Genomic DNA, 15,053 nt, shown 5'->3' with positions numbered 1-15,053 from the left:
CCTATGTCACTCTCATGTGAAGTAGTCAGTACGAGATAATCTCCTGCTTCAGCTTGGATAAATATAGAACTGGAATCGTTCCTGTGGCTCCCAGCAGACAATGAGCCTGTGGATGTCACGATGTAGTTGTTTAAATGGTTGGATCCGAGTGTGAATGACTAGCGCAAGAGAACTTCAGTCTTGAGTAGTCGGCACCTGGACAGCAATTAGTCAAATTAGTCAAAGATCATCTTTCCATGTCTTATCTTTAACGGGATGCCATTGTGCAGGACAGGACTCCCAGTAACTATTAGCAGTTGGTGGCAGTGGCTAGGTAAACAAACCCATAGCGTGGATTCGTTTGCAGTCCCTCCTTGTCCGTAGACTGCTTTCAAAGTAAGGAAACAAATATGAAATATGGCTGAAATATCCCTTTAACACCCATATGTTGGAAGAGGCTCGCTGAGACTAGCAAGTGGTTGCACAGTCATTCTAATGCTATGAGTGGTTGTGTTCCGAGACCATCTGGAATACCTTGTTTTGCTATCTGTGCTTATGAAACAAGGACATCTGCTCAAGAACCATTATCTGGTCTCAGCAAGACCACAGATGCTGCCAACAGAGACCCGACTCAGACTAATCCAGACTGCTCATCTGATTAATCATGTCGCTATGAAACTTCACTGTTCACAGAACTACTTTGGCATCCGTGACTCATGTCCATACATACATGCTAAATTTTAGAGTTTGGCACATTTGTTTGTCATCCCTTTTAGTTTAAATGTCTGCTGCTGACAAACGTCACTCTAAGGTCAAGTGTAATTCGCTGAGAGGTTTTAAGGGTCATAAAGGGTAATGAGGCTGTGTCATTGATTCTTATTAGGTGAAACTGATTTATCAGTGAACTACATTCAGAGAACTGACCTCGCTCAAAAGCTAAGCAAATGAAACAGAACTGGATGTCTCTCTTTCCTCAAATATGGTTTTCAATATGTAAAGGATATTTTCGTCCTAAAGCCATGCTATTTTCGTTTCATTTTGCAGAACACTTGAGTATTAACCTAGAAACCCAGTAAGACATTGTATATCAACAGTGTGACAGCCTGTTATCATTTTTAAACAAACCCTCTTTAATGACAATGACAATGACAATGACGCGACACCAGACACCCTTCCAACTGCCACTGTCTCACCTGCTGTGGGCTTGGCCTAATTACTACAGTTAATGTTCTAGTAATTAAGGCCACACTGAAGCAGGAGTTACTGTATTATAATGTACCGCTTCTGCTCTGATGCTGACACCCAGGCTTCCCATAAAGAGCATTGTATTTCACATCTTCTAGCCTCAGAGTGAAGATACTGGGGGGAAAATGGTTGAATCAACGTTATGTCCACGTCATTTCAAACAAAAAAGTCAATGTGATAACACTGAATCAACATGGAAAACTAATTGGATTTGAAAAAAGTCATGAACATAAGGGAATTTAGTCTTTTTTTTTCGTTCAACGTTTAATCTGCATCCAATGACATGGTGATTTTATGGTTGTTGATTTCACGTTGAATTCACAACCAAATGTAAATCAAAACTAGAAGTTGAACTGACGTCTGTGCCCAGTGGGTAGGTTATAGGTTCACTGACCAAAACTGAGGTTCCAACTTTGGATTTAAAATATCTTCTGCTATATAAAATTCCAACAACAACCACAGCACAGACATCTTATTATCTTATCTTGCTACCTGTCCCAGACCTGCTGTTTTCAACTCTCTAGAGACAGCAGGAGCGGTAGAGATACTCTCAATGATCGGCTATGAAAAGCCAACTGACATTCACTCTTGAGGTGCTGACTTGTTGCACCCTCGACAACTGTGATTATTATTATTTGACCATGCTGGTCATTTATGAACATTTGAACATCTTGGCCATGTTCTGTTATAATCTCCACCCGGCACAGCCAGAAGAGGACTGGCCACCCCTCATAGCCTGGTTCCTCTCTAGCTTTCTTCCTAGGTTTTGGCCTTTCTAGGGAGTTTTTCCTAGCCACCGTGCTTCTACACCTGCATTGCTTGCTGTTTGGGGTTTTAGGCTGGGTTTCTGTACAGCACTTTGAGATATCAGCTGATGTAAGAAGGGCTATATAAATACATTTGATTTGATTTGATCTTGGTAAAGTATTCAACTTTTTCTGCTAGAACTATCTGCTCCAAAGAATACAAATATGTCGTTCTGGAAAAAGAAAGGAAGTGCATCTCTGTGGTTGTTTGTTCATTGATCTCAGGCTCTGCAGGTGCAGGATAACCTTCATGACATCTCACGTCAGAAGTGGAAGAAAGACTGACGTGTTTCATTTGACTGCAGAGAGAGAGAGAAAGAACATAGATGAAAGGTATGTGTTTCCAAGAAAAACTATTCTTGAAATAATATAGTGACCCAGCACAAACGTGTGTGTGTGTGTGTGTGTGTGTGTGTGTGTGTGTGTGTGTGTGTGTGTGTGTGTGTGTGTGTGTGCTTGAATGTACTGTATGTAGGCCAAAGCAGCATTCCAGATCCGAACGTCCAGTCTAATAAAAGGACAACCTTTCAGTGAGAGGAAGTGGGCCACTCACTATTTTGGACAGAAAACTGTTCAAACAAAAGCACCTAAGTGCTGATGGATTCAACAGAAAGTTCATTTAACTAGGCCAATGTAATTCATAACAGCTAACGGTCTAAGGTTTGCACTCCCAGTAGGCTGTCAAAGAAAAGCAATTTACTCCACTTGCCAACATTTAACATAATTTCCTTTGTATGGCAAAAGGTACAAATAGAACTTGGCCAGCCCGCAGAGGGAAAGTCCAAGTGGATGCTACACTGCAACTCATTCTCCATCATGAGTCATTTTAAGATTACAGACTTCAAAGTCAAATCCCTGTATGCTCTTAGAAAGATGGCGCTGGAGAGGATAGCTGCCGTTTTATTTGCTCTAAACCAACCGTGTTATTTTGTCAGTTTTTTTCGCATTGTTTGTAACTTATTTTGTACATAATGTTGCTGCTACCGTCTGTTATGACCGAAAAGAGCTTCTGGACATCAGAACAGCGATCACTCACCTTGAATTGGACAAATAATTTTTCTTTAGTGAGTTGGACGGGAAGGATATACCTCCAAACACACGAACAGGCCCTCATCCCCGTCATTTGCTGGAGAAAGAAACTGAGATTTCACAGAAAGAGTTCGGGGTGCCTTGTGAGGATCAGGCGACGAGTGGCTAATCTCTCTGTGTCATCCGTACTGTTAGCTAACGTTCAATCGCTGGAAAATAAATGGGACAAACTGGAAGCACGTATATCCTATCAGCGGGACATTAAAAACTGTAAAATCTTATGTTTCACAGAGTCGTGGCTGAACGACGACGTTAATAACATACAGCTGGCGGGTTATACACTATATCGGCAGGATAGAACAGCAGCCTCTGGTAAGACACGGGGCATGGCCTATGTATATTTGTAAACAAAAGCTGGTGCACGATATCTAAGGAAGTCTCAAGGTTTTGCTCGCCAGAGAGTATCTCATGATAAGCTATAGACCACACTATCATCTGTATTTTTCGCAGCTGTCTATATACCACCACAGACCACTAAAACTGCACTCAAGGAGCTGTATACCGCCATTATCAAACAGGAAAACGCTCATCCAGAGTCGGCTCTCCTAGTGGCCGGGGACTTTAATGCAGGGAAACTTGAATCAGTTTTACCTAATTTCTGTCTGCATGTTAAATGTGCAACCAAAGGGGAAAAAAAAACTCTAGACCACCTGTACTCCACACACAGAGACACGAACGAATCTCTCCCTCGCTCTCCATTTGGCAAATCTGACCATAATTCTATCGTCCTGATTCCTGCTTACAAGCTAAAATTAAAGCAGGAAGCATCAGTGACTCGGTCTATAAAAAAGTGGTCAGATGAAGCAGATGCTAAACTACAGGACTGTTTTGCTTGCACAGACTGGAATATGTTCCGGGATTCTTCCGATGGCATTGAGGAGTACACCACATCAGTCACTGGCTTCATCAATAAGTGCATCGATGATGTTGTCCCTACAGTGACTGTACGTACATACCCCAACCAGAAGCCATGGATTACAGGCAACATTCACACTGAGCTAAAGCGTAGAGCTTGCCGCTTTCCGACGCTTGTCCGATGTGGCAGGACTTGCAAACTATTACAGACTACAAAGGGAAGCACAGCTGAGAGCTGACCAGTGACACGAGCCTAACAGACGAGCTAAATAACTTCTATGCTTGCTTCGAGGCAAGTAACACTGAAACATACATGAGCGCATCAGCTGTTCAGCTGTGTGATCACGCTCTCCACAGCCGATGTGAGTAAAACCTTTAAATAGGTCAACATTCACAAGGCCACAGGGCCAGACGGATTACCAGGATGTGCACTCCAAGCATGCGCTGATCAACTGGCAAGTGTCTAGACTGACAATTTCAATCTCTCCCTGTCTGAGTCTGTAATACCAACATGTTTCAAGCAGATCACCATAGTCACTGTGCCCAAGAACAGTAAGGTAACCTGCCTAAATGACTACCAACCCGTAGCACTCATATCTGGAGCCATAAAAATGCTTTGAGAGGCTGGTCATGGCTCACATCATCACCATTATCCCAGAAACCCTAGACCCACTCCAATTTCCATACCGCCCCAACAGATCCACAGATGATGCAATCTCTATTCCACTCCACACTGCCCTTTCACACCTGGACAAAAGGAACACCTATGTGAGAATGCTATTCATTGACTACAGCTCAGCGTTCAACACCATAGTGCCCTCAAAGCTCATCAATAAGCCAAGGACCCTGGGACTAAACACCTCCCTCTGCAACTGGATCCTGGACTTCCTGATGGGCCGCCCCCAGGTGGTAAGGGTAGGTAACAACACATCCACCGCGCTGATCCTCAACACGGGGGCCCCTCAGTGGTATGTTCTCAGTCCCCTCCTGTACTCCCTGTTTACTCATGACTGCACAGCAAGGCACAACTCCAAGACCATCATTAAGTTTGCCGATGACACAACAGTGGTTGGCCTGATCACCGACAACGATGAGACAGCATATAGGGAGGAGGTCAAAGACCTGACTGTTTGGTGCAAGGACAACAACCTCTCCCTCAACGTGATCAAGACAAAGGAGATGATTGTGGACTACAGGAAAAGGAGGACCGAGCACACCCCCATTTTCATCGACGGGGCTGTAGTGGAGCAGGTTGAGAGTTTCAAGTTCCTTGGCGTCCACATCACCAACAAATTAACATTGTCCAAGCACACAAAGACAGTCGTGAAGAGGGCACGACAATACCTATTCCCCCTCAGGAGACTGAAAAGATTTGGCATGGGTCCTCAGATCCTCCCAAGTTTTTACAGCTGCACCATCGAGAGCATCCTGACGGGTAGCCTGGTATGGCAACTGCTCAGCCTCCAACCGCAAGGCACTCGGCCTCCGACCGCAAGGTACTGGGCCATAGTGCGTATGGCCCAGTACATCACAGGGGCCAAGCTTCCTGCTATCCAGGACTTCCATACCAGGCGGAATCAGAGGAAGGCCATAAAAACTGTCAAAGACTCCAGACACCCTAGTCATAGACTGTTCTCTCTGCTACTGCACGGCAAGTGGTACCGGAGTGCCAAGTCTAAGTCCAAGAGGTTTCTACCCCCAAGCCATAAGACTCCTGAACATTTAATCAAATGGCTACCCAGACTATATGCATTGCCCCCCCCCCCCTTCTAAGATGCTGCTACTCTCTGTAAATATCTATGCATAGTCACTTTAATAACTCTACCTACATGTACATATTACCTTAATTACCTCGACACCGGTGCCCCGCTATTGTTATTTACTACTGCTCTTTAATTATTTGTTATTATTATCTCTTACTTTTTAAGGTAAAACTGCATTGTTGGTTAAGGACATGTAAGTAAGCATTTCACTGTAAGGTTGTATTTGGCGCATGTGACAATTGCAATCTGATTTGATTTGACATGTACTATAATGTAGATGACTGAGATATGATATTGTTGAATAGCAGCAGAATAAAGATGCAGACTAATGTGTGACACCTCCTTGGGGGATGTACTGTGTGGTTTACATTGAGGGGCTGTGAAGTAGAGGTCTTCTCAGGTCCAAAAAGTTGGATCTGGACTCGAACAGACCCAAGGATAATCAGACCCAGATCCCACCCGGACCCAATGGAAAGATTTCAATTTCAGACCCGAACCCGTGAAGAACTCTACTGGGGAGCCATTTTGAAATGATATAATTTCTATTGTCTCACTCACACACAGGGCCTTTGGAGATTTCATTTGATTGGAACATCCTAATTCCTGAAATGAGAAGCAATTTCATCTGTGGATTAGGATGATTTACAGAAAAAGGCTGCGTGGAAGTGGATTTCCTGAAATTGACTTTCGGAAGGCAGTCACCTTTTCATATATCTATTTTTAAACCAATATTTTCTGCAGTTGCACAATTAGAGCTAAATCCAGACTAATGAAGTAAAATGGAAGATGTTCTGTATCTGAGAGGAACAAACAGGTATTTTGGGGTAGAGTGCAGGTCAGGTTATATGGAGTGTTGCTTTCAGATCGAGAGCTTGATCCGCCTGGCAAGCTAGTTCTGTCCAATCATGTACACTGAGAATTAATGGTGCTTTGGACTTGGTGAACATTGAAGTGTGAGCCTTCTGTCTGTCAGCATGAGGCAGCGGTTGTAGTTATATCTGCTATGTTAACATTGGACAATGTGCTCACAAGCTGATGCTCTGACAGCAGGTGCTTGAATTTAAACCTGAGTGACTTCAAAATGATTATTGTATGTGTAGGTGCACTTGATTGAGCTCACCCATTAAAGTTCCGGGATGGGTGGAATTTGCACCTCAGGATGAATGGAATTGGTTTCCTACCGAAGCTCATCAGGGCTTTGATTTGCTGACCTTCCGTTAAACAAGTGCACATCCTGGTGGATGCCAGTCTTCTTTGATCATCCTACCTTCATGAAATGTCAGTACGCATGCATTATTGACAAGATTTTTTCCCTCTCATTTTGTAAGATGTCTCAGCCACACATTAGATGAGTAACTATACTCTTGTGCATTTAGTTGGGAAAGTTCTGAAAGTTATAGTTAGTAACAGAAAGTCTGTCCAAAAGAATGGAAGTTACCGTATACACTGGATTCAACTGATATTCTGGTTCTGATCTGATTGCTCTTAAGTTAGTCAAAACTTTACAACACAACTAGGAAACAGACAGAATAGAACAACACAAAACATCTAAGAAGCCAGGCCTGTTATTCATAGCGGATTTTGAAAAGGCCTTTGAATGCAGTAAGACTGGATTTTTTATATAAATACATTTTGGTGAGTCTCTTATTCAATGGCGAAAAGTAATGTATAGCAACCCCAGGTGTAAAATAGTAAACAGCGGCTAGTTCTCAGAGTTTTGAACTGTCAAGAGGAGTTAAACAAGGGTATCCACTGTCACCATATCTATTTGTAATGGCCGTCGAAGTGCTTGCTATTAAAATTTGATCAAATAACAACATTAGAGGATTAGAAATCCAAGGCTTAAAAACAAAGGTGTCCATGTATGCCAATGACTCAAGTTTTATATTAAGTCCACAAGCTAGAGCCATGCAATGTCTCTCAACTAAAACATAAAATATGAAAAGTGTACCATATGACATATATCTTTAAAAAACACAACTTTTACATTACCCTGCAGTTTACCTATAAAATGGGCTGACGGTGAAGTAGACATACTTGGTATTCATATCACAAAAGATATAAATGAGCTCTCCACAATGAATTCCAATAGAAAACTAGTAAAACTAGACAAGATCCAGCACCCATGGAGAGGTAAATACCTGTCTATTTATGGAAAAATTACACTGATTTAACTCCCTAGTCATATTTCAGTTTACTCACTTACTTATGGCGCTGCCTACTCCTGATGTTTCACTTTCAAATAATATGAGCAAAAAATATTTTGCTTTATCTGGGATGCTAAACCAGACAAGATAAACCGTGCCTATCTATTTAGTGAATATGAACTGGTTGGACTGAGATTATTAAATATCAAAGCACTAAACCTCACTCTAAAAGCTTCACGAAAGCAAAAGGTACTTGAACCCAAAATGGTTCTCAAGTAGATTACTAAGAAAAGCTCATCCCTTGTTAAAAATTGCTTTTTTGCCTTTGTGCAGATTGCCATGTCTCATTTTCAATTAATTGAAAATGAAACCTTGTTCAAAGTATCTCTCTTTTTCAAACAAGCATTGCAGAGCTGGTTACAATTGCAATTTCATCCCCCAGAAAATGTATTACAACAAATATTATGGTTGAACTCAAATGTGCTGGTTGATAAAAGAACGGAATTTATTAGTATTTTGTTTTTAAATTATATTGTAAATTGGAATGGTAAAGTTATGTCCTTCAAGGATCTATTGGAATTGTATGGGAAGGTCTACTCAATCCAATATTACAACCAATTGATTACAGCATTACCGCAAAAATGGAGGAGGCAGGTGGCAGCGGGAGGAGGTAGGGAACTGGTCTGTCTGCCCAATATAAAGGACCAAAACTGGCAGAGGAACAAAAATAGCTTAAATAGGAAAGTATACCAGTTTGATTTAAGAACCAGGAGGTTGACAGCTGTGTACCTGTGCTGGTAAGAGATTTTTTATGTACCGATTCCATGGCACAGGGTGTTTGAGCTGATATATAAAATGACACAAGATTCAAGACTTCGTGCCTTTCAGCTAAAACTATTTTACAGAATTCTTGCCACCAAAACAATATTGAATATCAGTGGCATACAATCATCGCAGCTCTGCAGATTTTATTGTGAGGATACAGAATGAATAGATCATTTCTTCTGTTATTGCCCTCAGGGGGCCTGTTTCTGGTCTCAGGTTCAGGAATGGCTGAAATAGCATAACATGAATCTAAAATGTACCCTAGAAATAGCATTGTTGGGAGATTTGAAGAGACCTGGTCAGTCAATTACTAATATACTAATACTCTTAGTAAAAATATTTATCTTCAACTCACAATGTGTGGATTCTATTTGATTAGATAGATTCAAATTGTATGTTAAACATCACAGCATTAGTTGAAAGATATATGGCGTATAAAAAAAACAGGTCGCTGGTCCGGGTTCCCGATTTGACTTGGTCAGAGATCTGTCGACGTGCCCTTGGGCGGGGAGCTAGACCCAGGTTGCTCCTGCGGGTCGCTCTGGATGGGAGTGTCTGCTAGATGACTGAATGTAATGTAAATGTTGAGCAGGTAGACTGTATGTTTTAATATTAAATTAAAAATATATATCTATTTTTTTTAAATGCTTGGAGCAACAGTTTCCTCATCCTCAGTTAGGACCCCTTGGGAATTCAACACCATCATAGAGCGCCTGTTTGTACAGTGATATCAAGAGAACAGTATGACACTCATCTCTCACGTCAATGTAAAGCTAGTGTTTCTATAAGAAGGTACACAGTGTAGTGTTGTGGACCTGCCTGGTCAACCTGGTCCTGCTGTCTGCCTGGAGGAGCGGGCCGGTGGCCAGCACACAGATGGCAGGGTGGGAGGACAAGCTGCTACTTCTGGGTTAAATTAATTAAAAATGTGCTCTCAGCCCTTTAGCCATGTTTTACTAGGCTCACATTTATTTTGGAAACTTGTTGACTGGACATTCTGGATTCTGGACTTGAGATGAGACCCTCCCGTTAATGCTCTCATTGAGGCATCCCAAGTTGAGGTTGCCTGAACTGTTAGGTTACCCACAAGTCTTATGTATTGTATTTTAATATTTGCTTCCCCCTCTAGTACTCTTCATCATCCTCTTCCCCCAGAGAGCCATTTAGATGGAGTGTAATAGATAGCTGCAGCCAGCAAGGAGGACCTGAGTTGCTTCTGCCCTCTCCAAGGAGTTCCCATAATGGTGCCATCATCAGTGTGAACACTGTTCATTTTTCAGGCCCACTGACTACCCAGCCATGCAGAAACACATTTCACAAATGTACAGCACTTTGTAGAAAAAACTAAAAACTATGTTTTAGTGTCACATACACTGGATAGGTGCAGTGAAATGTGTTGTTATATAGGGTCACATATAGTAGTAGCTTTGCGTAATCCAAGGCCCTTTAAATATCCATTTATTGCCTAGGTGCAGCTGTGTGTGTGTGTGTGTGTGTGTGTGTGTGTGTGTGTGTGTGTGTGTGTGTGTGTGTGTGTGTGTGTGTGTGTGTGTGTGTGTGTGTGTGTGTGTGTGTGTGTGTGTGTGTGTGTGTGATGTGTCATTATGTATATTTTCTTTTAATGGCTAGAATTGCTTATGGTGGTCACACACAGCAGTGGTTAGAGAGTTGGGCCAGTAACCGAAAGTTTGGTGGTTCGAATCCCCAAGCCGATTAGGTGACAAATCTGTCCATGTGCCTTGAGCAAGACACTTAACCCTAATTGAAGCATCATGGTGTGGGGGTGCTTTGCTGCAGGAGGGACTGATGCACTTCACAAAATAGATGGCATCATGAGGATGGAAAATGACGTGGATATATTGAAGCAACATCTCAAGACATCAGCCAGGAAGTTAAAGCTTGTTTGCAAATAGGTCTTCCAAATGGACAATGACCTCAAGCATACTTCCAAAGTTGTGGCAAAATGGCTTAAGGACAACAAAGTCAAGGTATTGTAGTGGCCATTACAAAGCCCTGACCTTAATCCTATAGAAAATCTGTGGGCAGAACTGAAAAAGCATGTGCGAGCAAGAGGCCTACAAACCTGACTCAGTTACACCAGCTCTGTCAGGAGGAATGAGCCAAAATTCACCCAACTTATTGTAGGAAGCTTGTGGAAGGCTACCCGAAACGTTTGACCCAAGTTAAACAATTTAAAGGCAATGCTATCAAATACTAATTGAGTGTATGTAAACTTCTGACCCACTGGAAATGTGACGAAAGAAATAAAAGCTGAAATGAATTATTCTCTCTACTATTATTCTGACATTTCACATTCTTAAAATAAAGTGGTGATCCTAACTGACCTAAGACAGGGAATTTTACTAGGATTAAATATCAGGAATTGTGAAAAACTGATTTTAAATGTGTTTGGCTAAGGTGTATGTAAACTTCCGACTTCAACTTATATATACTGCTCAAAAAAATAAAGGGAACACTTAAACAACACATCCTAGATCTGAATGAAAGAAATAATCTTATTAAATACTTTTTTCTTTACATAGTTGAATGTGCTGACAACAAAATCACACCAAAATAATCAATGGAAATCCAATTTATCAACCCATGGAGGTCTGGATTTGGAGTCACACTCAAAATTAAAGTGGAAAACCACCCTACAGGCTGATCCAACTTTGATGTAAAGTCATTAAAACAAGTCAAAATGAGGCTCAGTAGTGTGTGTGGCCTCCACGTGCCTGTATGACCTCCCTACAAAGCCTGGGCATGCTCCTGATGAGGTGGCGGATGGTCTCCTGAGGGATCTCCTCCCAGACCTGGACTAAAGCATCCGCCAACTCCTGGACAGTCTGTGGTGCAACGTGGCGTTGGTGGATGGAGCGAGACATGATGTCCCAGATGTGCTCAATTGGATTCAGGTCTGGGGAACGGGCGGGCCAGTCCATAGCATCAATGCCTTCCTCTTGCAGGAACTGCTGACACACTCCAGCCACATGAGGTCTAGCATTGTCTTGCATTAGGAGGAACCCAGGGCCAACCGCACCAGCATATGGTCTCACAAGGGGTCTGAGGATCTCATCTCGGTACCTAATGGCAGTCAGGCTACCTCTGGCGAGCACATGGAGGGCTGTGCGGCCCCCCAAAGAAATGCCACCCCACACCATGACTGACCCACCACCAAACCGGTCATGCTGGAGGATGTTGCAGGCAGCAGAACGTTCTCCACGGTGTCTCCAGACTCTGTCACGTCTGTCACGTGCTCAGTGTGAACCTGCTTTCATCTGTGAAGAGCACAGGGCGCCAGTGGCGAATTTGCCAATCTTGGTGTTCTCTGGCCAATGCCAAACGTCCTGCACGGTGTTGGGCTGTAAGCACAACCCACACCTGTGGACGTCGGGCCCTCATACCACCCTCATGGAGTCTGTTTCTGACTGTTTGAGCAGACACATGCACATTTGTGGCCTGCTGGAGGTCATTTTGCAGGGCTCTGGCAGTGTTCCTCCTGCTCCTCCTTGCACAAAGGCGGAGGTAGCGGTCCTGCTGCTGGGTTGTTGCTCTCCTACGGCCTCCTCCACGTCTCCTGATGTACTGGCCTGTGTCCTGGTAGCGCCTCCATGCTCTGGACACTACGCTGACAGACAGAGCAAACCTTCTTGCCACAGCTCGCATTGATGTGCCATCCTGGATGAGCTGCACTACCTGAGCCACTTGTGTGGGTTGTAGACTCCGTCTCATGCTACCACTAGAGTGAAAGCACCGCCAACATTCAAAAGTGACCAAAATATCAGCCAGGAAGCATAGGAACTGAGAAGTGGTCTGTGCAGAACCACTCCTTTATTGGGGGTGTCTTGCTAATTGCCTATAATTTCCACCTGTTGTCTATTCCATTTGCACAACAGCATGTGAAATTTATTGTCAATCAGTGTTGCTTCCTAAGTGGACAGTTTGATTTCACAGAAGTGTGATTGACTTGGAGTTACATTGTGTTGTTTAAGTGTTCCCTTTCTTTTTTTGAGCAGTGTATATATATTTATTTAGCCCTTTTTCTCTCCAATTGGTAGTTACAGTCTTGTACCATAGCTGCAAATCCCGTACAGACTCGGGAGAGGTGAAGGCTGAGAGCTCTGCGTTCTCTGAAACACGACCCGCCAAGCTGCACTGCTTCTTGACACATTGCTCACTTAACCCAGAAGCCAGCCGCACCAATGTGTCAGAGGAAACACCATACACCTGGCAACCGTGTCCACGTGCATGCGCCCGGCCCGCCACAGGAGTCACTAGAGTGCGATGGGAAATCCCGGCCGGCCAAGCCCCCTCCTAACCCGGATGGCGCTGGGCCAATTGTTCGGTCGCGGCCGGCTGAAACACAGCCCGGTATCGAACCCAGATCTGTAGTGACCCTGCTAACACTGCAATATAAATATGCTTTGTCTTTGCCCACTGAAAGACAGTGTAATAGAGTCAAATTATAAAAAAGACAGGACTGTGGGTTGTTATGTGCCAAAACATGTGGGGTTTCTCCAATGCATAACAGTGCAAGACCCTGTGAAATCCAAAATTACTGCTACCTAATGGGGTGACAACATGTGAAGAAATGTTAAGACGTGGCAGGGCTGGGGGTCAGAATATTCTTTCAAGGTCCTTATTATTAATTGACCCCCCAAGGGAGGCAGTAACCTTTCTCCCCACACCCCATTCATTACAGGCTAGCTCATTCCATCTGGGCAGGGGGGTCTCTCTGGACCTTCAATCAGACCACTCAGCATTTCACCAGTCCTCTCAGACACGGGACAGCAGATCAGAAAAATGGAGCTAAACTGCACATCAGGAATAGTACAACACGAAGCCCTTGTCTTTACTGAATCAACTGCAGGTGCATGTACGGGTAGTCACCATGGAGATTTGTTCCATGGTCATATCATCACAGAACAATAGATAGCACAATACAACTTCAAAAAATACAAAACAGAGAGAATATGTTCAGTTTTATTAGAGGAATGCATGTCCAGACATGCAAACAATATTGACAAGGGCTGGTCACTTCAGCATCTCATTCGTCAGATGTAATATACATCTTCCACTCTACCAAACACATGCAACGAGTGCTGCAACATTATTTAGGAAAGTCACAGGTTTTACTAACATCCAGAAAGAAGAAATAGTTCAAGTTCGCCAAAAAAGTGGTAAAACGACATAATTCAAGATCCATTTAATTTTTTTTCTCAGTTAAAGATTGGACAATAGCAATGATGCCGGTAAGATAGACTGCAAATAGAATGATTCTCTCGATCTTCCATTGAACATATACATATGGTAATGTGATTTTGGGGGAACAGGATAAAGCCATCACTGACAGTAGGAGACCGAATCAGGATGTTGAATACGAAGAACATAATAGGCTTTCTGCCTGAAATAAGCACTTTCTGTCCAGGTACAGAACAAAGTGAGGCTCATAAATTACTGTTGCACAATTACTGTTGCAGAAAAAGGAAGAGAAACAGCTATTTCACTGGTTAAGGCTCCTAAATTAACTTTCAAAAGCCTTTCAATCTGTAATGCTCTTTGCTGTAGCCTAACATGCTGCACAAGTAACCACAATGTCCTTTGCTATTTGATCAGTAGTCTCTGCAGTAGTCAGATGTTCTTGAGGAATACCATTCAATAATTAGCACAACATTTTCAATTAACTGAGAGATAATGAAGCTCACTATAAGAATAACACATGTATGGGTACATCATGTATGGATGTATTACAAATCTTTCCCTTCAAGTGAATGGCAAATTCAGCTATACAGCTTGTATCATTATAGCTAAGCTTTTTGCTTTGTACAATACTAGTCAAAAGTTTGGACCCACGTACTCATTCCAGAATTTTTCTTTATTTGTACTATTTTCTACATTGTAGAATAATAGTGAAGACATCAAAACTATGAAATTGTCACGATCGTCGTTGGAAGCATACTCGGACCAAAGCGCAGCGTGATCTGGGTTCCACATGTTTATTAAATGAAACTCTCAAAAAACAATAAAAAATAAACGAACACGTGAAGCTATGGAGTGCTCACAGGCAACAACACATAAACAAAACAAGATCCCCCAAAACACAGTGGGGAAATGGCTGCCTAAATATGATCCCCAATCAGCGACAACGCTAAACAGCTGCCTCTGATTGGGAACCATACCAAGCACACCAACATAGAAATAATAAACCTAGAACACCCCCTAGTCACGCCCTGACCTACTATACCATAGAGAACCAAGGGCTCTCTATGGTCAGGGCGTGACAGAAATAACACACAATAACTCACGTAGTAACCAAAAAAGTGTTATACAAATCAAAATATGTT

Source organism: Salmo salar, chromosome 03 (assembly GCF_965601325.2).
Source record: "Salmo salar chromosome 03, fSalSal1, whole genome shotgun sequence".
Classification (NCBI taxonomy): Eukaryota; Metazoa; Chordata; class Actinopteri; order Salmoniformes; family Salmonidae; genus Salmo; species Salmo salar.
Note: the sequence above shows the minus strand (reverse complement) of the source record.